The sequence below is a fragment of the Canis lupus genome, chromosome 36 (assembly GCF_048164855.1).
Source record: "Canis lupus baileyi chromosome 36, mCanLup2.hap1, whole genome shotgun sequence".
In the NCBI taxonomy this organism is placed as follows: domain Eukaryota; kingdom Metazoa; phylum Chordata; class Mammalia; order Carnivora; family Canidae; genus Canis; species Canis lupus.
Genome location: NC_132873.1, coordinates 30,200,953 through 30,226,281, shown reverse-complemented (window position 1 = coordinate 30,226,281; position 25,329 = coordinate 30,200,953). Strand labels below are relative to the sequence as shown.

The 25,329-nt window shown below is 34.2% G+C and overlaps 1 protein-coding gene and 1 long non-coding RNA gene across 6 annotated transcripts in view; one reads left to right on the top strand and one right to left on the bottom strand.

Moving 5' to 3' along the window:
- Positions 1-7,562: 7,562 nt before the first annotated feature.
- Positions 7,563-13,245, bottom strand: LOC140625704 (uncharacterized). The gene is made up of 2 exons (XR_012025037.1): positions 13,132-13,245; positions 7,563-8,552 (listed from the first exon to the last, which is right to left on the bottom strand). It is a non-coding gene; the product is annotated as an uncharacterized lncRNA (long non-coding RNA).
- Positions 7,628-25,329, top strand: part of C36H2orf88 (chromosome 36 C2orf88 homolog) — a 179,037-nt gene continuing 161,335 nt past the window's right edge. Inside the window, exons 1-3 of one of the 5 annotated variants that reach the window (XR_012025032.1) lie at positions 7,628-8,293; positions 13,534-13,621; positions 22,333-22,402. The gene's annotated coding sequence lies outside the window, so the exon portion shown is untranslated. Of the gene's footprint in view, positions 8,294-13,087; positions 13,622-15,503; positions 18,191-22,332; positions 22,403-23,617; positions 24,226-25,039; positions 25,195-25,329 lie in introns of those variants that run through there. The other 4 variants (XR_012025035.1, XR_012025034.1, XR_012025031.1 and 1 more) reach the window with 4 other exon arrangements.

Genomic DNA, 25,329 nt, shown 5'->3' with positions numbered 1-25,329 from the left:
TATTCATTGGATTTAGTGAAAAGTACATAAATGATCTTACTGAGAATAGTTGTAGAGAAATAATGAAGACTTGATTATACTAGATTTGCATATTCTTAAAAAAGAAATCTGATTTAAAATTAGACACCTTTTCTTCCTTATTTTCCAGATTTTCTATCCAGCAACTTTTGCATTATTGTTCCTTGACATATAATTGATCACAGACAGGTGAAACATAGAGATATTTTTTCTTGAGTATCTTCTCAGGATGAACCCACTAAATCTTACTTTGCAGGCCTCTTCATTTTACTTGTAGGGATGGACTATATATGTCCCACGTCCTCAGAAAGATGCTCAAAATGTTATTTGTGCTCTCCTGAATGACATCAACTTTTAAATATCTTTGCTGCTTTTAACATTCAGTACTCAGGCCAAAATCTGAGCTTTATCTTCTTTCCTTCTCTGCTAACTACAAAAGTTTAGAATAACTAAATACATACACTTTCGATCAAGAGTGAATATTTTGTTTTAGAGAGTTGGAGTAGTTTTTTATGAAAATCAAATTGACTGAATACTTAAACTTTAAAAACTAAAGTGAAACTAAGTAAATAGAGAGTTAAATGGGATCTTAATAATTTTATATTTACAAATAAGTTCTGATGTTATTCAGCATTGGTTTTATGCAGCTATTTATTCTTTTCTCTTTTTTAACTTTTGAAGTAATGTTAGACTTACAAGAAAGTTGCAAAAATTTTACAATGAATTATATGCCCTTTACCCAAATACTCCAAATATTAACATTTTACCACATTTGATTTAGGTTCCTCTCACCTTTCTCTGAAACTTTTTGAAGTATTTAAGCTGCACACATGCCCCTTAACCTCTAAAAATTTCTCTATATATTTCTTAAAACTAAGGACAGCCTGGTGAACTCAATATAATTATCAAAATCAGTAAATTAACATTGATATAGTGTCATTATCTAATCTATATAGCTGTGCTGTCCAATATGATAACCACTAGCTACATGTGGCTACTTAATTAGAAATTTGTTTCTTCAGTCGCACTACTTAACATTTCAATCAGTTAGCAGTTTAGTGGCTGCCATATTGGAAAACATAGATATAGATCATTTTCATCATTGCATAAAGTTCTATTACACAGTTAATGGTCTAGAGATTCTAAACGTGCCACTTGTTCCACTGATGTCTTTTGTAGCAAAAGGAAAGGAGTTTTTCCAAATTTTGCTAAATATCCTATTCTTACTTTGGTCCAGGATCCTTTATTGCATTTAGTTATTATGTCTCTGTTAGTCTCCTCCACTCTGAGGTAATTCCTCAGTCTTTCTCTTTATTTCATCACAAGTTGTGATCATTTTTTTCTAATTCTATAAAATCTACCACATTTTTTTAAAGATTTTATTTATTTATTTATTTATTGGAGAGAGTGATAGAGCACAAGCAGGGAGAGGCAGAGGGAGAGGGAGAAGCAGGCTCCCAGGGAGCCCAATACAGGGCTGGATCCTAGGATACTGGGGGCATGACCCAAGCCGAAGGCAGACAGACACTCAACAGACTGAGCCACCCAGGCGCCACACAAATCTACCACATTTATTAATTGGAATTCAATTTTAAGAAGGAACTTTCTCTTCTTATTTATTTCTACTGGTAGGGACTCATGGATTCTTTCATTCTGTGGTTAAAATCCATTGCCATCTTTCGTTATTTGATGCTTAAATCATCCTGGGTTTGAAAAGTGAGAGGGAGCCCTTCAGGCTGGTTTATATTTATACTGAATATGTCACCTAATAAAAAGGGGATTGTTTTGCAGTATTGATAAAAGTCATATGGATTATGGCATTCTTTGCTGAATATCTTTAACCTATTTAAAATATCTGACTTATTAAACTATTAAAGTTCAAATATTATTCATTGTATAATTGCCTGTATCTCATATCTAAATTATCCTATATCTCATACTAATTATTGAGAGCAAGGTGTTTTCACTAGTATCCTTTGTTACTGTTTAACTTGGGAAAATATTCACTGATTTATTCACTCTTCAGTTTTGAGAAGAGTTTTCATATAACTATTTCCTTTTTTAACAGTTCTTTTTTTCTTTCAGTTTTATTGAGATAGAATTGACATACAGCACTGTTTAAGGTGTGCAGGATAATGACTTCTACATATTGCGAAATTATTACCACAAGAAGTTTAGTTAACATCCATCATCTCATATAGATACCAAAAAAAGGAAAAGAAAAAATTTTTTTCTTGAAATCCACTCTCAGCACCTTTCAAATAAGCCGTACAGCAGTGTTAACTATATTAAAGTTGTACATCCCCAGTACTTACTTATAAGTGGAAGTTTGTACCTTTTAACCTCCACCTGCATCTAATTCCCCTACTTCCATGCCCTGCTAACCACAAATCTGATCTCCTGAGTTTGGGTTTTGAGGGGCTTTTATTTGTTTAGATTCTCCGTAAGTGAAATCATGCAGTATTAGTCTTTCTCTGACTTATTTCACTTAAATAATGCCCTCAAATTCCATTCATGCTGGCAAAAATGGCAGGATTTCCCTCTTTTTTATGACTGGGTATTACTCTGTTATACAAACCATTATCTGCAAAAAGCCCAGGGCAGCAAGACATAAATTTGATATTAGTGAAGGTTTAAGTTCTGGTAGGATTAAGAATTGCCAGCATCAGAACTCGCATAGTGGGTGTCAGTGGTTGGGGAAATCCCAGACAATAAACAATTTGAGCATTAATCAAAGCAGCATGAGAAACCGCCTAGGTGACACAAAGGATAGTGTTTGGAAAACCTGCTGCAGCAAGAACCAGGCTATGAAAATGGTATTGCTCCCAAGAAGAGTATTTCCCTGACTTCTCTTTATCTGTGATCATGGGGAATAATAGAAGAAACTCCCAGAGAGCAAAGACAGGCTGCTGGAGAATAGTGATTTTGGGAATTCTCCTCATTGGCAAAAACTGGGCCATCAGTCCACTCAAGGAATTTAATCTACTGTCAGAGGTAGGAGGCTTGGGATTACCTGCTAAGTGGGCTTAACAACTAATATGGATTGGTGGCTATTAGTTTTCTAATTCTTTTTTCCACATAGGAGTTTAGTTATAGTTATCCTATTCGCACATCACCACTGGATATTGAGTAGGGAGGGAACAGATAATTTGTCTGTTTGTAGGTATATATAGACCTTGAGGAGGCACAGTCACTAAATTTTATTCTCCTTTCTTCTGTAACAGTAAAACCATAGCTGAGATATGGTTCCCTTGCAGCAAAGTGATAGTTCTGCAATGCAAAGATTTCACCAATGGAATGTGAGCAGAAGTCATATAACTTTAGATTCTTTTACTTAAAAGAAATGCCCTGGCCCTGGGACTTTATTATTATTATAATTCAATTTATTTAAACTCAAGCAAAAAAGACAATTCACCCATTCCTCCCACCACCCCTCCCCCAGACTCCACCACCACCAGTCTGTTCTCTGTGTATATTGGACGCCATATATAGGATAAGTCATATAGTATTTGTCTTTGTTGGGCTTGTTTCACTTACCATAATGCCCTTGAGGTCCATCCGTATTGTCACCAATGGCAAGATTTCATTCTCTTTCGTGGCTGAATAATATTCTGTGTGTGTGTACACATACACCTAAACACACAGAAACAAACGTACGTGCACACATACGTACCATGATTTCCTTACCCATTCATCCATCAGTAGATATTTAGGTTGCTTCCATATCTTGGCTATTATAAATAATGCTGTAGTGAACATCTCTTTTCCAGTTAGTGTTTTACTTTTCTTTGATAAATACCCAGAAGTAGAATTGTTGGATCACATGGTAATTATATTTCAATTTTTTGAGGAGTTTCCATACTGTTTTCCATAGTGGTTGTACCAATTTACATTCCCATCAACAGTGCACAAAGGTTCCCTTTTTTCCACATCATCTCTAATACTTGTTATTTCTTGTCTTTTTGGTAATAGCCATCCTAACAGGTGTGAGATGATATCTCATTGTGGTTTTGATTTGCATTTCTCTGATGATTAATGATGTTGAGCATCTTTCCATGTGTATGTGAGCATCTGCATGTCTTCTTTGAAAAAATATCTATTCATATGCTCTGTCCATTTTTTAATTGGATTGTTTTTTGCCACTGAGTTTTATAAGTTCTTTAGTTTGGATATTAATCCTTTAGCAGATATATAATTTGAAAATATTATCCCCCATTGTTTTGATGGTTTCTTTTTGCTGTGCAGAAGCTTTTTTAGTCTGTAGTAGTCCCACTTGTTTATTTTTGCATTTGTTCCTAGGATTTGGTTATTACCTTACTAATATCAGTCCTTGTGAAACAGGGTTATCATTACTTTAGAGTTGAAATTGGCAGTTTATTCATGTATCTCTCAAAAAGATACCTAGTGTTTTGAGGGAAATATGAAGGTGAGGTCAGAGCAATTTCTTAGAAAACCAAAACTATACTCAGTGCCAAGCATTATGTTTGGCACTTAAGTTAGTGCTCAATAAATATTTGTTGAATGAATGAATAATGACTGAAAGAAGGACTTAGCTCTCTACTGTTTGTCTTTTTTTTTATCTTAAATTCCTTCAGATCATGATTTAACTTAATAGTTTTTCATGTGTGGGCCACTTTTACTTTTAACATTTTCTGCCTACACATCTATAATTATCTATTAAAACATTCTCAAATTGTCTTCTGTGGAAAAATATGAGTGTTGAATTTTTCAAAAAGGGATGGTAATTTCATGCACAAAAGTCAGGTTGATATTTTTTCCAGCACTTTGCTCACAGAGACTTTTATTTTTTTATTTTTTAAAAAGGTACTTTTTTAAATTTTTATTTATTTATGATAGTCACAGAGAGAGAGAAAGAGAGAGGCAGAGACATAGGCAGAGGGAGAAGCAGGCTCCATGCACCGGGAGCCCGATGTGGGATTTGATCCCGGGTCTCCAGGATCACGCCCTGGTCCAAAGGCAGGCGCCAAACCACTGCGCCACCCAGGGATCCCTCACAGAGACTTTTATATACTATTATTGTACACTGTGAATTTCTTAGAGGAAGGAGAATATTCAGTATCTTTGAAGCTCATTTAATGATAAAACCCATTTTCTCAGTTTGTTAGAGACCATAGTGTCATAGAACACACTTCAGGAAATGCTTATCTGATCTCTAAAGTTCTGCTTAACTTTCTTTAGGCTAATTCCTTTGTTTTCTTTGTTTGTTTCATACTGTCATTTTTGGTCTACTTGATATACCCCAAGTGACTTTTCTTTCTTATTAATCCAGACAGCCTCTTTTCAGCTAAATGACATGTCTTACAAAGTCCATTGATTTTCCAAAAAGCTGAGCCCATGTATTACAGATGACTTTAGGAAGATTATTCATCTAAACATTTGTCACACTTTCATCAGACAATTTAATGAATAATTTTAAAGTCATTTAGATTCTTTGTAAACCATTCTATACACCTTGGTAGGGATGTTTTGTATTCTAATAGAAAAAGTAGTCAAAATTTTAAACATTCATGGTATGTTGAGTCAGTCTCTTAATGGCAAAATTGTACAGAGTAAGAAAAAAGTCCATAGAAATAGAACCAAGAGGCATCTATATAAATAGTAATGTGAAGAAGAGTGAATTCCTTTTTAGCTGTAACATCACATTTTTTGCATGTTGCACAAATTGTTTAGCCGTTTCTAAACACATTTCCATTTACGTCATTTGTAAAAACTGCCTAGCCTCATATTCTGGAAAATTGACAAAGTTATAATGAACAGATGCAGATTCCATAATTGTAATTGGCTTTTACTCTAATGTTCTGACTCATGCATCATTAATGATTTCTATTTTTCTCCGTTTATTACCTTACAAATATGAAAGTGTATCTTTCAGAATGAAAAACTTGATTGTTAAAAATCAGGGCTTATTACATTATAACCTATGTATTCTCCAAACACCTATATTTAAACCTAGAATTTCAACTTAGCTACCCTTTTATATATTTTTGCTTATATTTCTCTTTATATAATCTTTCTCATTTTTTTATTTCTCAGAGAAGCACACAGTTTTAAATGTAATCCTTTTTATTATATTTTTCTTATCAATGATAAGTTATTTCTAAACTAGATATTATAGTATATAATTTATCTATTTTATGTTTTTTCACAAATTCAACTTTATATGAAGAATGAGAAATAAATATGAGTAGAATGCCAAACAGAAACAAAAAGATGTACTCTCATGTTAACTTGTTTTCTGATAAGATTTTAACAATAATATGGAAAGAAAGGACTTTTATTTTCCAAAGTGAAACTAATTTAAGTAAAGAACTGAAGGACTTAAAGGGACCAAAAAATCTTGTTTTAAGCATAATACACATACAATTTCAAATGAGAATAAATAAACCCCCCAAACTCCTGGACTTTGAATAATTCTTTTGACAGTTTCTGACTATTGCTGAATTTTGTTATATGAGTAGAGAATACTATATTAATGAAGGAATGGTTTTATAATTACTTTTTTTTGGGGAATCATAAGTTCTTTTTGTGAAAGTACCAAAATACAGAGCAAGTGTTTTGGCAAATTGTTGCTTGTTGTAAGGAAGATCTAATAGCTTGTTATGGACTATTAATATGAACAGAAGTCATTTAGAGTTCAGATATATATTTAGAACTAACATGTGGGCAAAAAGATACAAAGTGAATCAAGAAATTCTAGAAAAGATTGTTTGAAAAGGAGAAATTGCTATTTTCTGGTTAGCACTAATGAAATAAAGAAATTTAAAGTTTTCTTTATTTTGAAGAATTTTATTGAGTCTCAAATAGTAACTTAGAATTGATAGAATTAAATCAGTGAAAGTATGAAACTCTTTAGCTGAAAAAGTAGTTACATAAATATAGTTTCATTAACTAGGAAACCCAAAAAGTTACAGCTGTTTGTTATATGAGATGATTACAAACTGAACATCTGAGTTTAGTAATAAAATGTCATTTGTTAAGGTTTATAGCAAATTTAAAACAATTACATATAAATTAGTTTTCTCTGGTTTTGAAAATATAGTTACCATGCTATTTCACATAGAGAAGAGAAAAATCTTCATATTCTAGCACTTATTGAAGAAATGTTAATAGGAATGTAAGTGAATGATTTGTTCTCTAACTTCTAATTTGTTGATTAAAAAGCATGTATAATGAAAGCACATGCCAAGTAGGTTTGCAGCATGAATTTTGCAGCATATGGTAAACTAAAACCCCGTTGACCTTTTGGTCTTGTTGATCACATGGATGAAGATGATCATCTGTTAATCTCTACTAATCACTGGTACATCCTTGTACAGAAGACAGAACAGTTTTTATTTGTGCTACATTTGCTCTTTTGGAAATTGCTTTAACAAGGAATTTTTAAAAATTATTTTATATCTTAAGATTGTAAAATAATGAACATTTTATATCTAAAAGAGAATTTTAAAATAAGACTTAGAATTCTCAACCTGCGTATATCTCAATATTGTGTTTTTTTTATGAGTTTTAGATACCAGTAATAATTTTCTGAAAGACATGGATATGTCTTTTTTTTTTTTTTTTTGTAAGAAAAGTAAAACAACAGGGCTTCTCAGACTTTGATATGAATTATCTAGGGATTTTGGTAAAATCCAATTTCTGATTCAATAGTTATAGGGTATTTTTTGTTATTCTGCATTTCTAGCAAGCTCTCCACTCATAACCATTCAGCTAGTTTGAGGTCTGCAAACTTTTTAAGGGTCTTGGTAGCAAATATTTTAGACTTTGTACAATAAGGATATTACATAGGTGTTTACATTAGACAGAAAAAGGTATGCAAATGTTTTATTGGTGAAATTCCAAGTGTACTAATAGTATTGTGGTATTCCCATATAACAAAACACTATTCAGCAATAAAAAGGAATGATCTATCAATACACACAACAGGAATGAGTCTCAAAAACATGGTGAGTAAAGAGGCCTTACACAAAAGTTATATTCTCTGAGATTCTATTTACATGAAGTTCTAGAAAATACAAACTAATCAACAGTAATAGAAAGCCAAGTTTCTCCTTTGCAGAAGGAGAAAGATACTGTGTTGTGGATCACAAGAAGGAAGAAGAGTTCCTCACTAGTGGGCTTTCCAGAAAATTGATGCATTTGCAATAGAGGAAAGCCAAACCATAGCAGCATCTTGAACAAGAGCAGGAACTCCAGTTCAACAAAGTAATGAAGAAAAATTTTAAAACTGGAGAATGATACCATTTCTAAGCAGGTAACATTAGAACAAGTTTGTTGGAAAGATTAGCCTTCCATCCAGCCTCTCCTCACATGCATATGGAAGGTCTTTCCTGCCTCAGATGCACAGTTATTCAAATATGTACTACGTAGGGCACCTGGGTGGCTCAGTTGGTTGAGTGTCTGCCTTCGGCTCAGGTCAGGATTCCAGCGTCTAAGGATGGAGCCTGCCAGGGAGCCTGCTTCTCCTCCTCCTCCTGTCGCTCCCCCTGCTTGTTCTTGCTCTCTCTCTCTTTCTGTCAAATAAATAAATAAAAATATGAACTGCATAGCAAGAAATAAGTTTGTGTAGTAATCCAGTATATGGATATTTTTGTAGCTGTGTCTGTGACTGCAATCGATTTCATGAAGTAATGCAAAACAAACCCAAAACACCACTTCTAGGAGCAGAAGTATGGCGAGTTCCTGAGAGAGCCGTTAGATGAAAGAAATGTTCTGTATCTTGATTGTAAGTGTAACGTTGTGCAGATGTATTACGTTTTTCAGAACTCCTTGAACTTGGGGAATCCAGCCAACATTTTGTGAGGATATTCAAGCAGCCCAGTGGAGAGGTCTGTGGTTTAGAGGAACTAAGGCCTATTTCCAAGAGCCGAGTGAATGAGCCATCCTCGAAACATATCCCGCTAGCCCCACTCAAACCTTCAGGTTACCCTATACCATAGCTCACAGCTTACTGCAACTTTACAAGAGTGTTGGAGCCAGAAGCATCCAACTAAGCCCTCCCAAATTCCTATTCACAGAGACTGCTAGTAAATCCTTGTTATCTTAAGCCAAAAACCACAGCAAAAAAACCTCAAACCATGCACTTTAAAAGGGTTTTGCTCTAGTTTATGGTATTTAAGTTATACTTCAGTAAGACACATTTTTGGGATCCCTGGGTGGCGCAGTGGTTTAGCGCCTGCCTTTGGCCCAGGGCGCGATCCTGGAGACCCGGGATCGAATCCCACATTGGGCTCCTGGTGCATGGAGCCTGCTTCTCCCTCTGCCTGTGTCTCTGCCTCTCTCTCTCTCTCTGTGACTATCATAAATAAAAATTAAAAATTAAATAAATAAGACACATTTTTAAAAACAAACTTAGGTGAGTCTTTGGCTAATAAAATATGTGAAATGACATTGTAAATTGTAAATCAGTATCCAAATATGTTATTACTGTTCTGAGTACTCCCTAAGGGTACTTTACATTGTAGGTGGGGCCACCTTTTATCAGGAGGTTGCTTATTCTGGCCAGTATATATTTAGGATAAATATTAAGACTAAAATATTAAGACCAAAAATATGTCTAACTTCCTCAACAGAAGAGTAGGGACTTCTGAAATGTTTGCTTCAAGGATTTAAACATGCTATAGTTACTACTTGACTATCCAAACTAGAAATGGAGGCGGTATGGTGGTATAATATAATAAGCTTTGGACTCTCAGAAAATTTGGGGTTCATTCGCCACTCAGGCACTAATTCACATACAGTCATGGAGAAATCAGTCAAATTTCTCTGGATCTCAATTTCCTCCTTTTTAAAAATGAAGTTATTGGACTAGGTGGTTTTATAGCTTTAAAATCTATGATTCTATGAAGTAGGAACTTTAAAGGATGATGAGAATTAAGTATGTAGCATAAAAATAGCACAAATGTAGCATTAAAAATGCTTCTGCTTCTGATTTTATATGAAATGATTTTAGGTGCTATGGATCCTCCATGGTAGTTCACTGTGATACTTTTCTAAATTCCTACTTTTTAAAAGAAAAGATTTTAACAACCTGGCAGTGTTGCCTTGTTGGAGTATTGTATGTTGTGATGCAAAAAAGTAGAAACTAAAATGTCTATTTTCAGATATGTATCTTAAACATCATGTTTTTCCTTTTAACCTATAAAATCTTTTCAATCCAAAATTCTGGAAAAATCTGAATTTATCTTATATTATTAGATTTTTAGTCATGAAAAATGAGTGCATATATTATGATCAAAGAGTTATTTCTTTCTTAAATCTTCAAATAGAGATTTTAAAGCAAATGATTTTACTCTTTTGCAAATGTTTTCATGACTAAATCTTGCATTTCATTCAAGAAAGCTAGTTTGCTCTGTAACTTAGATAAGTGTAGTAATCTGTGGTCAGCACACATAAACTTTTTTTTTTAGCACACATAAACATTATTTTAAAGTACAGTTCATTATTTTCCTAATTGTTTTCCTACATTTACATTAGCCTATGCCTAGTGCAACTTAGAGGTCATTTGGGCCTAGAAGCAAGTAACTTTGTTGTTTATCAGTTAGATATGAGTTGCTCAGACTTTCTGAACCCCATTTTCTTTCTTTTTTTTTTAAATGGAAGAATGATACCTATATCATGAAATTGCTGATTAGTTACGGATTAAGTGATCAAACATAACAAAAGTACCTATGAATAAGAAGCTCTTTTCTTTTGTTCCCCAAAGTTAACATGTTAAACAATTCATCAATTATTAAATCTAACAGTTGAACTTTTGTTTTGCCATATGAAGAACTAGTAATGGGAAAAAAGAGGAATTTGATCCTTTAGGTTTCATCCTATCCATCTGCATATGCTTTGGATGATGTGTTGACTATTTTCTGTATTTTTTTGCACTGAATAGTTTTCAAGTGTGGATTTTTAAGTATTCACATATTTTTATAAGTATATGATTTTAAACTATTTTACTAGTGCTTAGGTCATTTTCAATAGTCTATTATTGCTTAGTAGCTAAATGTATAAAATATTTAATGAAGATGCAATGTGGCACTTTCTAGCCAGACAGCAGAGTTGGAATCCCCATACAAGCTGTGTGACCTGGAGCAAGTTGCATAATCTCTGAACCTAAATTTATCAAGAAGTTAAATAGTGATAATGATTAAGTGCTTAGGTTGGTACCTGGAAAGTGTTAAACACTGAAAAAATCTTAGTTGTATAGTGTCATCAATACTAAATGACAATTAACAGATTTAATCCTATATAGATTTAAGTTAGCTCATTGTTGGTGATTTCTGATTGTAACCAGAGTTTTCAAATTTCTTTTAAAAAAAAAAGATTTATTTATTCATTCATTCAGAGAGAGCGAAGAGAGAGGCAGAGAGACACAGGCGGAGAGAGAAGCAGGCTCCATGCAGGGAGCCCGATGTGGGACTCGATCCCGGGTCTCCAGGATCACACCCCAGCCTGCAGGTGGCGCTAAACCACCGCGCCACCGGGGCTGCCCAGTTTTCAAATTTCTGTGAAGAATGAATCTTTTACCATTATGCAAAAGTGCACACTTTGTTGATGGTGGGCCAATAGTATTATCTCTATTGAAGATGGCATGTTATATGAAACAATGAGTTTATGTTGCTGAGATTCTTGATTTAGGAAGTTACCAAATCATCATTGTTTGTTGAGTCATGCCAGACTGACTTGGTGGAAAGTTTGGATTATTAAATATTTAACATATAATAAATACTTTTGTTTACTTCCTTGGAACTTACCACGGTGGTAAATACATTGTACACAGTATATAAATATTATCCATTAATATTATTTGCTATAAGTTGGGAAATTTTAAGACGTTTAGCATTCTTAACTTCACCATATACCAGCAAATTAAATCCAGAAAGTTAACAGAGGAAGAAATGAATTCACAATTTATAAAATATTTTTTACCAAGTCTCAGTTTTCACACATTCAGAAAATGAGATTCCTATCAGAAGAAGAATTATTACTTTCTCTCTGCCTCAGCTAAGAGGACGCAGGGCTTTCTGAACATCCTGTTTTCCTTTGAAGTTTAATTTTGTAAGTTTAACTCTTTAAAGCGGGTTTTTTTTTTCTTATTTCTATAGTAACATGTACTCACCACTCACCAAAAAGAAACTTTAATACAAAGAACAAAACAAAAAGTACATGTAGTTCTGCTCCCCAGCAATACCCACTATGAATATGTGTCTGTACTTTTATGGGCTCTACTTAATTTTTATTATTTACATATATATTTATAAATGCATATATATTCATACACATATACCCACCCCAAGAAACCTGCTAGGAACATGTCTTTCCAAGTTAATATAGTAAATCTATAGTGTCACTTAAATTATCAGTTGCCTTATATTGCCCTTTGACTTTTTCTATTAAAGTCTTTATTTTTTAGTTTAAGTGTTCTTCCATATAAAACATATATAACATGTTAATATATATATAGCATATGCATAACAAAGTACTGCAATAATTTTAATTTATTTTTTACTGTCATATGAATTTTAAATTTTTATTCAGTGAAAACGTTAAAAATTTTTTCTTTTAGTATATTTTCAGTGTTAAGCTTAGAAACATCTTTTTCACCCCAAGATTATTTAAGTATTTGTTTATATTTTTGCTAGTTCTTTCATGGTTTCATAAAACTCTTTAATCCTTTGGTAAATGCTTACATTGAAAGGCAAAACCACACAGTAGGGAAGTGCATCTGTAGGTAGGCCAACAAGCTATGACCTACATTTCACTGTCCTAAAATATTTCCCCAAATGCCCTTCCAAAGCCTGAAAGTCTAAGGTTAGAGAATCATCGTATCTTAGTTTTTTGTTTTTTTTTTTTTTTAATTTTTATTTATTTATGATAGTCACAGAGAGAGAGAGAGGCAGAGACATAGGCAGAGGGAGAAGCAGGCTCCGTGCACCAAGAGCCCGACGTGGGATTCGATCCCGGGTCTCCAAGATTGTGCCCTGGGCCAAAGGCAGGTGCTAAACCGCTGCACCACCCAGGGATCCCCGTATCTTAGTTTTTAATGTAACATTTGCTTAAAACAAAAAAAGGGGTTTGGTTGGTCCCTGTTTCTCCCCCTACCCTGAGGTGGTCATTGATACATCCTCAGAGCTTGAACTCCTTTCTGATCAGCTTCCAAATCAGATGCCATTGGGAATTGAAAGAAAGCAATTTTTCTCCTTGAATGCCTAGATCTTAGAAATAAAAGAAGATTCTATTTTAGAATTCTAAGCCAAGAAGTTGGCTTTTCCTTTTTATCTGCTCTATTCCCTGAGGGCAAAATTTATAAATGAGAAGAAATGGGTAAAAGAAAGTTAACATTAAGGAATGAGAAGAGCAACCTTTCAATATCTAAAACCAACCCATTACAGTTATTTTTATGATCATTTTGAAGCAGGATATTTCCATTTACTTAGGATGTACAACAGTATGATGATTAATTACAGGCATGTATCTTTTAAAGAACTTTTGCCTTGAAAACAGGCTGTCATAATGGAAAGGAGGAAAATGTGGACTAAGATTAATGTCAAAACAGAGGACAAGAATGTAATACTAGCAACAGAAATGAGAAGTAAGTGGTCAAGTGTCTTTGTTATCTGTGCCAGTCCTAGGAACCGTATCCTTTCTTGATGGTTTCACATTTTTGGTGCCTACTAATGTGATAGCATCCCTAGCCAAAGACTTTCTGTCCTGGGTTCACTTATGACTCTGAGATAGGACATGGCAGACAGTCTGGATCTAAAAAGACATTCCCAAGGGTCTTGTCTATCTAGTTTACCAATATAATCTGGATATGTAATAGAATGCTTGGCACATAAATGCTCAAATAACAACAATAATGTTAATAGAAGCAAATGACATTATATGATTCTTACTACATTAGGCATTTTATAAGACTTTTAAATAATATTGACTCATTCGTTCCTCATAACGACCTAGGAGATAGGTATTGTTAACAACCTCATGTTTACAGTTAAGGAAATGGATGCACAGAAGGTAGGTGACTTTCTCAAAGTTTTAATGGCTAATAAACAACTGGCAGAACCCAAGATTCAAACAAGCATCTGGGTTCAGAGTCCAGCTCTTAACGAATGAAGGAAGGAAGGAAGGAAGGAAGGAAGGAAGGAAGGAAGGAAGGAAGGAAGGAGGGAGGGAGGGAGGACACAAATGCATTACCAAAATGAAAACATTGATAGAAGGTTAGAAATTCAGGGAGATGGTTGAAAAAAGATTGCAATGTATGTTGAGACAGAGAGGTTGGGTAAAGAGGTAGTAAAATCATCAAGGTTAGAGGGAAGACCAGAAAAAGAGACGAAATATAGTCCACGTCAGGTATTTCTAGAAGCAAAAGGAATAATCTTCCCAGTCCTTTTTCCCTTACCTTCTTGGTATGAGCTGCTAAGAGATATACCTGCCTCATCAAATTTTATTTTGCAAATTAGAATATCAGTACACATGATTTGACCAAACTTCTTTTCTAGTTTGTTGATATATTTATGTGAGAAACCTTAGAAATATATAAACATTAAATTACATTGTATTTGAAAATTAAATGAGTATTATTTTAGCTCTGTTGCAAATAACACAGCTTTGCATCATTTTGTTATAGTGCCTAATTCAGTTCATTTAATTATCACTTTTTTGCAGACATCTGATGGCATATCTTATATTAATTGACTTGGAATATTGCAGTTCTATTGACCATTAGTGACTTTTCTATTATTCAAACATTATCAACAAAAATGATCTCTGCATCCTTCTTCAGAATTAGATGATGCAGTTCTGCATTTCTGTGTATATTTATTACTAATGTATGAATTACCAATATCTTTAGACTCTAGAAGGTTTCTCTTTAACCTGTTTAGCCAGCAAATTCTTATTGGGGTGTTTAAGAACACAAAATTTATCAGAAGCACTGCTATGTGCCAAAGCAGAAAGAGAAGCTTTAAAGAAGAATTCAAAGATTCATTTCTTTGCTAAATCATCCCACTGAGGGTCTTTTAAAAACTTAATCCAATGCAAGTATCTTAAAATATAAGGTAGCTTAGAAAATAAACATAGACTAACCTTAGATGTAAGTCACAGTGAATATCCCCATTAGCCATTTGCTTTGTTTTTTTGCCAAAAATTATAATTTTAATGTTATTCCAAGGTTGGATGTATAGTATGTTCACAAATGACATCTAGTCATTCGAAGCCTCTCCATTTTGGAAATAATAAGATTCAGAGTCCATCTAAAGATCTTTCAAAAAATTACTTAATGATACATTTTTAACTGATAATATTTCAGAATATTTGAACTTATTTTTCTTAGCATACTTTTAAGAGCTGTTAGGAGACCCTCAAATCTTACAAACATAATCTGTGTTGCGCTCTAATAAAATCACAAATTTCATATAATTTTCACTTTAATATTTTTACAATGAGTTTAAATTCAGGTTGAAGAATATCAGACATGTTTTTCATTATAAAGGTAATTTGTGCCTATTTTATAATGTTCAGATATTACAGAAAGATTGGATGTGAAAGTAAAAAAAAAAAAAATCCCTCTATTTACCCACCTAAATTCCCATTATAAGAACTTTCTATGCTTATACATATATATCCCTTTTGGCAAATGGCGTCAGCTCCATTATTAATTTACATGTTACGAATGTGTCCTTTACAATCAATACTCACCAGTATTTTATTGCAGTTAACTGATTAAGTTATAAAACTTTTCAGAAACCTGTTTTTATTTTGTAGCTCTAGATCTTTCAGCAAATAAACTAATTTTTTAATATATTAGCTGCCACCAAAACCAGAAAAAAATCATTTAATTAGCCATTTTGTCTGAGCCACAATTTTTCATATGAATATCTGTTCTTTAATTTTTAAAATATATGATAGAACAACTGTGACATTTTCTCAATTTCTATAGTACAAGTTTTTAGCTTCTGAAGTAAGGCTTTTTAATATGTGATAATAGCATGAAAATGGTTTTGAACAAGGAAAAGATGGTTTAAATAGTTCTTCGTTAAAATTAGGAACTCTTGACCAAAAGACATAAAAAGACAAGCCTTTGAGAAATGTTGTTTGTAACATATAAGTGACAAAATGTTAATCTTTAGAATGAATAAATAACTCTTCCTTGTTCATTTGGGAAAATGAAAAGCAACCCCAAAGGAACATGAAGAAGAAACACTTCACAAGAGGTTATCATTATGCTGTTAATCAAAAAGTTTCTCGACCTCGTTGGTAGTTAAGGAAGTGCAAATTAAAGCCACAAATTGGCACTGCTATAAACTTACAAGGCTGGCTTAAATTTAAAGTCTGAGAATATCAAGTATTGACAAGGATATAGAACAACTGGAATACTTATTGCTGGTGAAAGTATAAATTGTCAAAAACTAAATTGGAGAATAATTTGACATCATATAGTAATGTGTATATTAGATATAAATTTGACATTTATGCATGTATGTGTGTATATGTGTCTAATATATCTGCATTAGAAACTTGAACCAAGCGAGTTGTGCAAAATTGTTGTTAGTAACACTAGGTAACAGCAAAAACTGGGAACATGCCAAATGTCCATTAATAATGGGGTGGATACTATGGTACTTTTATATGATGTGATTATATACAGCAGTAAAATGCTTCCTGCAGTAACTTGGATGAATCTCAGGAACACAGTGTCGAACAAAGTGTCAGAGAATCCTTACAGCATTATTTCATTTATGTAAAGTTTAGAATAATCAAAAGTAAATAATAGTTGATTGTGGCAGCAGCCTTATGTGGTAACACCTAAAGAAAGGCAAGAAAATGAAATACACAAAATTCAGGAAAGTTGTTACCTCTTTCACTAAGGTGAAAGGAGAGTGAAATGAGTTCAGAAAAAGGTACAAAGAACTACAACGGTGATGTTATTCTCTTAAACTGAGAGGTGGTAGGTAAATATTTGTTTTTGTTATTCTTTACGTGTTATACACGTGGTGAATATTTCCTATCAATATTTAATGGAAATATTAAAATAATTATATAAAACAATTTAAATTTTTAAAAGTTTAAATTATTATAGAAATTTAGCTTTTTAATATCATCTAAAGACCTGAAAATGATCCTTCTATAAAATGATGTATATTCCCTTCCTCTGGAATACTAGCTGCATTTCATGTAGAAATAATACTCTAGAGAATGAGTTATATAGGCAACCCTTTATAATATAAGGATGTGGCTATTTCCACTGTAAGAAACATATCAAATAATGAGACTTTATTTAACAGGTTAACTGTTTCTTTGACAGTTTTTTCCCCTTTGACAGTATTCTTAAATGTTCCTTTATTTACTGAACTTTTTAAAAATCAAAGAAATGTTTGTAAATTTCTCATTAGCAGTCCCAAACATGCCTTAAGTAATCTTAAGAAAATGTTTGAAAATTACTGTTCTTAAATACTGATAGTTTCCAAAGTAAATGTCATTATCGATACATTACTAGATTTTGCTGAGTAAAGCTGTTTCTACACAAAAACATCTTGGCCACCTGCAACTGTTTGTCAGTGGATTTTGAGAACACTAGTAGTAATTGTAAACTTAGGAATGTGTGACAAGCTAACAGCCAGCTGTGCATATCCTGACTTCTTCCAGGTGTTAAAATAAATATGACCATTTGGTTCACTTATAACTCAACAAAAATATTTCATGATTCATTAGCTTAAAAATCCATTTATAATTTCTTTATTGGAGGGAGTAGATAATGTTATATTCATTTGAAATGAAAAAATACATACCCAGAAATATTTGTGGTATCATTACTTATTATATTCAATGGTCTCTTCATAAAATGAGAAGAATTTTAATGTGACATTTGTGTATTTTTTTTCACATTCTTTTCACACGAAACCACTACTGAGCCGCTTCTGCCTATAGGCATCAAAAAGAATGAAAAAAAAAAACACAGTATGTTTTTTTTCTTTTAAATTTTTATTTATCTATGATAGTCACACAGAGAGAGAGAGAGAGAGAGGCAGAGACACAGGCAGAGGGAGAAGCAGGCTCCATGCACCGGGAGCCCGACGTGGGACTCGATCCCGGGTCTCCAGGATCACGCCCTGGGCCAAAGGCAGGCGCTAACTGCTGCACCATCCAGGGATCCCCACAAGTATGTTTTTAATTCAGTTAGAGTTCAACTTGCCTTGGCGGAACCCAGTTCCAAACTGATGTATATTAATTTCTATGTTTGAGACATACCATATGTTTGATCATTAACTGATAAAGGTCGCTATTTATTGAACACTTGCTGTTAGGCATTAGCTCAAGAAATCCAGGTGCCTAAGTGTTGCCTTGGGTCAACTACCCATCCCCATAGGGTTCCTGGGGAAGACTATAAACACAAGAGACAACTGCAAGTGGAAAAATCCAAATCCATTTTTATTAGATTATCTTGCATCTGAAACTCCAAATACAGAGCTAGAGTTCTCAGATAAACTGGAGTAGAATATATGGTTTAGGCAGCCACTGAAAGTAAGTGAATAAACCCAGGGAAGATCAAGGAGTGTAGTGAGCTTAGTGTTCCCTCCGCCCCCCGCCTCCCATCACTTTTCTATTTCCAATCTGTTAACCTAGGGTTTCGCAGGATCCAGTCTTAGGATAAAGCAGAAGAGATTCTATCCTGCGAAAGAGAGGCTGTCTTGCTTTTCCAGAGATGAGGATAAATTAGTGTAATTGGTCAGTTTCCTGGACACTAACTAAGGCTTGTTCACATCTGGCAGAGACTTGTTTTTAAAAAGAAACACGCTGATGCAGACAGCTTTTGTTCTGTTGAGTGAGACCTACCACGTGGCTAACCAGAGGGCATCAGGGTCAGGACGGTAAAGCCCTTGTCCCCCCACTGCGTGCTGCTCACTTGCTATTCCCTGCTATTTTTTATGAAAGTGTAACAGTAAGAGGCCACTGATTAACTCCAATTCCAGACCTGATCAAAAATTCATGCCTGGTCTATTTTCCATTCCAAATAATGCCCAGTTTGCACTCCAGCCCACACCAGTTTTCGAGGTTGACGCTGGGGCTTTGCCCAATCTGGCCAATACTTATAAATGCCCAAATTCCGCCTCTTTGGGTTTCAGAGGCCACTTAATACATAAGACAAGTGTGGGGACCTGTCAGACTACATCCCTAATTCCTACTACTGCTAAATAGGTCCTCCTACCAATTCCAGCCTTACAGAAAAGAAGAGAAGAGAGGAAAGGACCCATGCCCACAATCTTCCCACATATACATGGCCCAGTATTTGTTGTGGAATATGTCTAATTAATGACTATTCCCTGGGAGGAGAACGTGGAGAGCCAGGCGAAGGAGGAGGGAGCTTGAGCTTGGTCTCTGCCCAAAGGACCACATCTGCTGTGCTAGACACTACCATCCATACTGGCTTCACGCTTAGGAGTATGTTTAACATACTTTAAGACTTTATTGGTCTTGGTGAAGTTTACTTCAAGTAGGACTGCATTCAGCATACTAGCCAGAGAACAGTTTGTTTGTTTGTTTGTCTTAACGCTAAAAGATATGTCATTCTTTTCCAGGAAAAAAACATATTTACTTTTATATAAGGGCTGGTGAAGCTTATATATTCAGTAGGTCAGAATTCCTTTTTTTTTTTTAAGATTTTATTTTTTTAATTAATTCATAGAGAGAGAGAGGCAGAGACACAGAGGGAGAAGCAGGCTCCGTGCAGGGAGCCTGACGTGGGACTCGATCCTGGGTCTCCAGGTTCACACCCCAGGCTGCAGGTGGCGCTAAACCGCTGCACCACCGGGGCTGCCCCGTAGGTCAGAATTCAATAGTAGATTTCATCTACCTCATTATTCCAAGTTTTTTTTCTTTTTACAGGTGTTTTAAGAACAAAGTGTCAGACTCCACTAGGACATATTTAAGACTATTTTGACTATATATATATATATAGACATATACAATGAATTTTCATACAAATTAGTCTTTTCATAGAAAATTTTATCAATCTTATATAAAAAATGAAAACAGCTGAAAAACCTATTAAAATATGAGTGTGTTCACGTTAGAAACACTAAAGGCAGGAATTAAAGATGCTACCTATTTTTTCATTTTCAAGATTATTATAAAGGAAGAAATGAAAACAATATGACTATTAGAAAAGAAAAAATTACTAGCAGATATGAGTTCTCTCAAATGAAAAATAACGAACTTAAAAACTTTTAAATTTGACCAGATCCACAATAAATACACTAATCTTAAACCATTAACATTAGTCAACTCTGTGAAGATAAGAGATGCTAGCTAGCATTGAGGGATAAAAGCGGACATTTACTTTATAATCAAAGTACTTTGTTACATACTTTGATATTGTTTGAACTTTCACAGTGACCGTGTATTTGTCATTTTAAAATGACTGAACTAGGGATCCCTGGGTGGCGCAGCGGTTTGGCGCCTCCCTTTGGCCCAGGGCGTGATCCTGGAGACCTGGGATCGAATCCCACGTCGGGCTCCCGGTGCATGGAGCCTGCTTCTCCCTCTGCCTGTGTCTCTGCCTCTTTCTCTCGGTGTGTGTGTGTGTGTGTGTGAGAGACTATCATAAATAAATTTAAAAAAATTAAAATAAAATGACTGAACTATACTATCTCAACTAAACTGTAGTAACTTTACATAAAAATCCATTTAAAACATTTCAAAAGCGCTCTATGTAAGATGCTTCACTGTATATATTGGATCTTTTTAAACAAAATTTGGACCATAATATAGTGGTATAAACCTATCATACTTTGTTTTGGAAACAACCCTGATGTCCTTCAGTGGGTGAATGATTAAACAAACTGGTATATCCATGGAATACTACTCACTAATAAAAGGGAATTATTGATACATGGAACAACTTGGTTAAACTCCAGGGAATTACGCTGAGGGAGGTGGGGGGAAAGAGTCCCAAAATGTTACATACTGTGCAATTGCATTTATAGAACATTTTCAAATGACAAAATCTTAGAAATGGAGAACAGATTATTGATCACCAGGAGTTAGGGATGGGAGGAGGAGTCGGGAGTGAGGTGGGAGTGGTTATAAAAGAACAACACAAAGGATTCACATAAACTGTATCTTGACTGTGGTGGTGAATACGTATACATGTGATAAAATTATGTAGAAATAAATACACAAATACACAAATTATGTAGAAATAAATACACACTAAGGAAATCTGAATAAGATTGGTGGATCATGTCAATGTCTATATCTTGGTTTTGATACCAAACTGTAGTTTTGTGAGATGTTACCATTAGTGGAAACTGGGTAAAGGTACATGGAATCTTGCTGGGTTATTTGTTAAGATTTCACATGAATCTACTATCATCCAAAAAATTTCTGTTACAACAAAGGGTAGCTAAGAATTTCACAGAAATTATTTAAAAACTACCACAGATTCAAGTAACTCATATAATTCCATGGAAAATAAGTAAAGGGAATCTGCAAGTGGACTGGTAAGAACAGCTAGGTATTTACCAATTTGCAATTTCCTTTCTTTCTTAGTAATAGAAGTACCAGAGACATGACTTTTCGACTAGTCTATATTTTACAGTCTCTCTTTATGGTTAGGTTCAGTTATTTTCTTTTATTTACTCTAAATTCCATCTTTTAAGAAAAAGCTTATCGTACAAACAATACATTACTACAGAAAAATTTAGAAATATCCACATAGAAATTTTTTTATGCTATCCAAATACATGTAGGGTCAAATAGAATAAACATATATATAAGGCTTCTGAAACATATTACACATGTGTCATATATACATACAAATGTAAATGCATCATAAAAGCATTACTACTTTATATTTTTACTTTCTTGCCCACATCCTATCCACCATCATTAGAAATGACTAAATTTCATTGAATTAAAGTTATAGACATTTTGACCTGAGTTTTAGGTACTCATTTTTATTAGACTTATATATGTAGCAAGGTTTTCTTAATTGCTAAAGAAATTTTAGGAGCCATTTCTGAATTACCAAAAAAGATTCAGGAAAACTAAATAATACATAGTAAACACCTATATATCTCCTACCCAGCTTAAGACATAAAACATTACTAACAGAATTAAAATGTATGTAATTTTCCTGGATTATATTTTCTTCCACTATTCCTCCAAAGTTTATATATTTGATATTTATCATTCCTGTATTTTTAGGATACTTTCACTAAATATGTATCTCTTAAGCAATATGGTATTGCTTGCATGTTTTGAAACTTAATGTAAATTTTACCACCATGTATTCTTTTGCAGCTTGCCTGTTTGCTCAATGTTGTGTTTATGCCATATATTGGTATTGAGACATAAATACTTCATTTTCACTGTGAGTAATATTCTATTGCATTAATATACTCCCTCAGTTTACTCATTTATTCTTCTGTTAAGGGCCATTGAGATTACCCAAAATGTTGCTATTTTAAATGATAATGGCATGAATATTTTTCCACATATGCCCTTATGCAAGAGTTATGCCCTTATGCAGAATTCCTTTGTGTGATGTGCTTATGAGTGGAAATACTGGTCATAGGATATGCATATTTTCATAGGATATTGCCAAATTGCTCTCCAAAGTATTTGGGCCAATTTATATTCATTAACATATAAAAGTTTATTTCTGCACATCCTTACTAAAACTTAGTATTGTCAGACACTAAAAATTTTGTAGTTATAGCAAGAATGAAAATCTATCTCTCTGTGGCTCTAATTTGCATTTTCTTGATAACTCATGAGATTGATTATCTTTTTTATTAAGATTTATCTATTTTAGAGCAAGGGGAGGGGAAAAGGGCAGAGAGAGAGAGAGAGAGAATCTCAAACAGACTCCCCACTTGGTGCAGAGCCTGATGTGGGGCTCATTCTCATGACCCTGAGATCATGACCTGAGCAAAAATCAGCAATCAGATCTTTAACTGACTGAGCCACCCAGGTGCCCTGAGGTTGACCTTTTTTTTTTAGGTTGATCATCTTTTTATATATTTATTGGCCATTTGGCTTTCTTCCTTCATGAATTCCTTACATTCCACTTTAGTATATAGTCTTCAACAATATACTAAGTGGCTAAGTCATATTTATTTGTTTAATTAGAAAATCTTTATTTAGTGTCTTCTATATGTCAATCTTTCTGCTAGATACTAAATATAACATGGTAAATAAGATAGATCACTGTCCTTGCTCTAATGTAGGGATACAAAGTGATTTTCCCCCCTTTCTCAGCTTACAGTGTTCAGATATAATTGAATGTTTTCCTCTGGATTAACTCAGTTTAATAACCATCAACTTTCACACAAATATCTATTCTCAGCTGGAGACCTCCAGAGGGCTTTTATAGATTAAACTCATCTCAGATTGATATATAACTTCAAATTTTGAATGCTACATTGAAAATGATGTTTGTCTGAAAAGATTTGATATGCTTATTAGGCATTCAAGTAGATAAGCATTTGGACACTCAAGTCTGGACTCAGAAGAGAAACCCAAGCTATAAATTTAATTTTGGTATTCATTTGTTTTATCAATGGTATTTAATCCATTGAGACAGGGTGAAGTCACTGGAATGAGTGCTGGGAGAAAATAAAAGAGGCCTTAGAGTGAACCTTGGAGCTTTCTGATATTTCTTTTTTTTTAAGACTTTATTTATTTATTCATGAGAGACACAGAGAGAGGCAGAGACACAGGCAGAAGGAGAGCAGGCTCCATGCAAGGAGCCCAATGTGGGACTCCATCCGGGACTCCGGGATCACGCCCTGAGCCAAAGGCAGACACTCAACCGCTGAGCCACCCAGGCATACCGCTTTCTGACATTTCAAAGCAATGGACCTTGGAAGAATCTCAAAAGAAATGACGTAATATCCAAGAATTTAAGGGGTAAAAGGAGTGTGTTGGATTGTGGGAGCCTAGCAAAGGCAATGCTTCTAAGAGGATGGACTGATAAAATATCAACTATTGCTGATATTTCAAATAAGATGACATCTGAAGATTAATGAATAAGTAATAAAATCATGGCTAGCTAAGTACCATGTGGGGTGACATATAGAACTCTGCAAGCATAGAAGAGGAGAATTTGAATCAATGACTTCCCTAAAAACATAAATGTGCAGAAAGGAAGATCGAACTGAGATGTGAAGAAAGTGAAATAAACTAGTTGAGGTGAGAAGAGTTTCTATAGGAAGGAAACAACAAGTATAAATGCTTTGCAGGGGGAAAGAAGAGAAAATAAGCCAGAGTAACAATGAAAGAGAAATAAAACTGGAAATGAGCCTCGAGATCTGAGCAGGTCTAGGACCAAGCCCTTTAGGCCATGTAATGGTTTTTGTTCTTAATTTATCCTAGTAATAATGGGAGACTAAGGTTTTTGGTGAGAAGTCCAATGCCATTTGTATTCTTGATCTTTTGCATATTAATGGTTGTTTCTCTAAGGAATTTCTCAAGACTTTCTCTGTATTTCCAGTTTTATAAGATTTTATGATACTGTTCCTTGTTCTGGAATTTTTCTTTCATTTTACTGGGTATTTATTGAGTAATTTCAGGCTTGGGATTTATATTCTTTAGTTTTGGGAGATTTTCTTGTATTATTTCTTTGATACTTTCTTCCCAATTTAATTTCTTCTCTTTTTCTGAAATTTTTTTTAGATGATTGATGACCTGAGTGGATTCTTTCATTGTCTTATCTTTTTCTCTCCTGTGGCCTATATGTGTTTTGCAGATATTTTCCTCCTGTCTCTAGCTTGTATTATCATTCTCTGAAGAGTGTATTACAGCAAAGTTTTTAATTTTGATGAATCTGATTTTTTTGTGTGAATTATGTTTTTGATATCATGTCTAAGAACTCTTTGCTTAAGTCATGAAGATTTTCTTTTAAAAGTTTACTGTTACACATTTTACATTTAGATCCATGATCCATACTGAGTTACTTTTTGTATAAGGTGTGAAGCTCAGTAAAGTGGTTTTGTTTTTTTTAAAGGTTTATTTATTTATTCATGAGAGACACAGAGAGGCAGAGACATAGGCAGAGGGAGAAGCAGGCTCCCTGCAGAGAGCCCGACGTGGAACTCAATCCCAGGACCCCAGGATCACATACTGAGCCAAAGGCAGATGCTCAACCACCGAGCCACCCAGGTGCCCCAATAAAGTGGTTTTAAAGAGGAGGTTTAGGTTGAGTTTCTCAATCTCAGTCTCTCTGTCCCTCCCTCTCTCTTTCCCTCCCTTCCTCTGTCTCTGCTTTCTCTCAGTTTCTCCCTCTCTTCTTCCTAT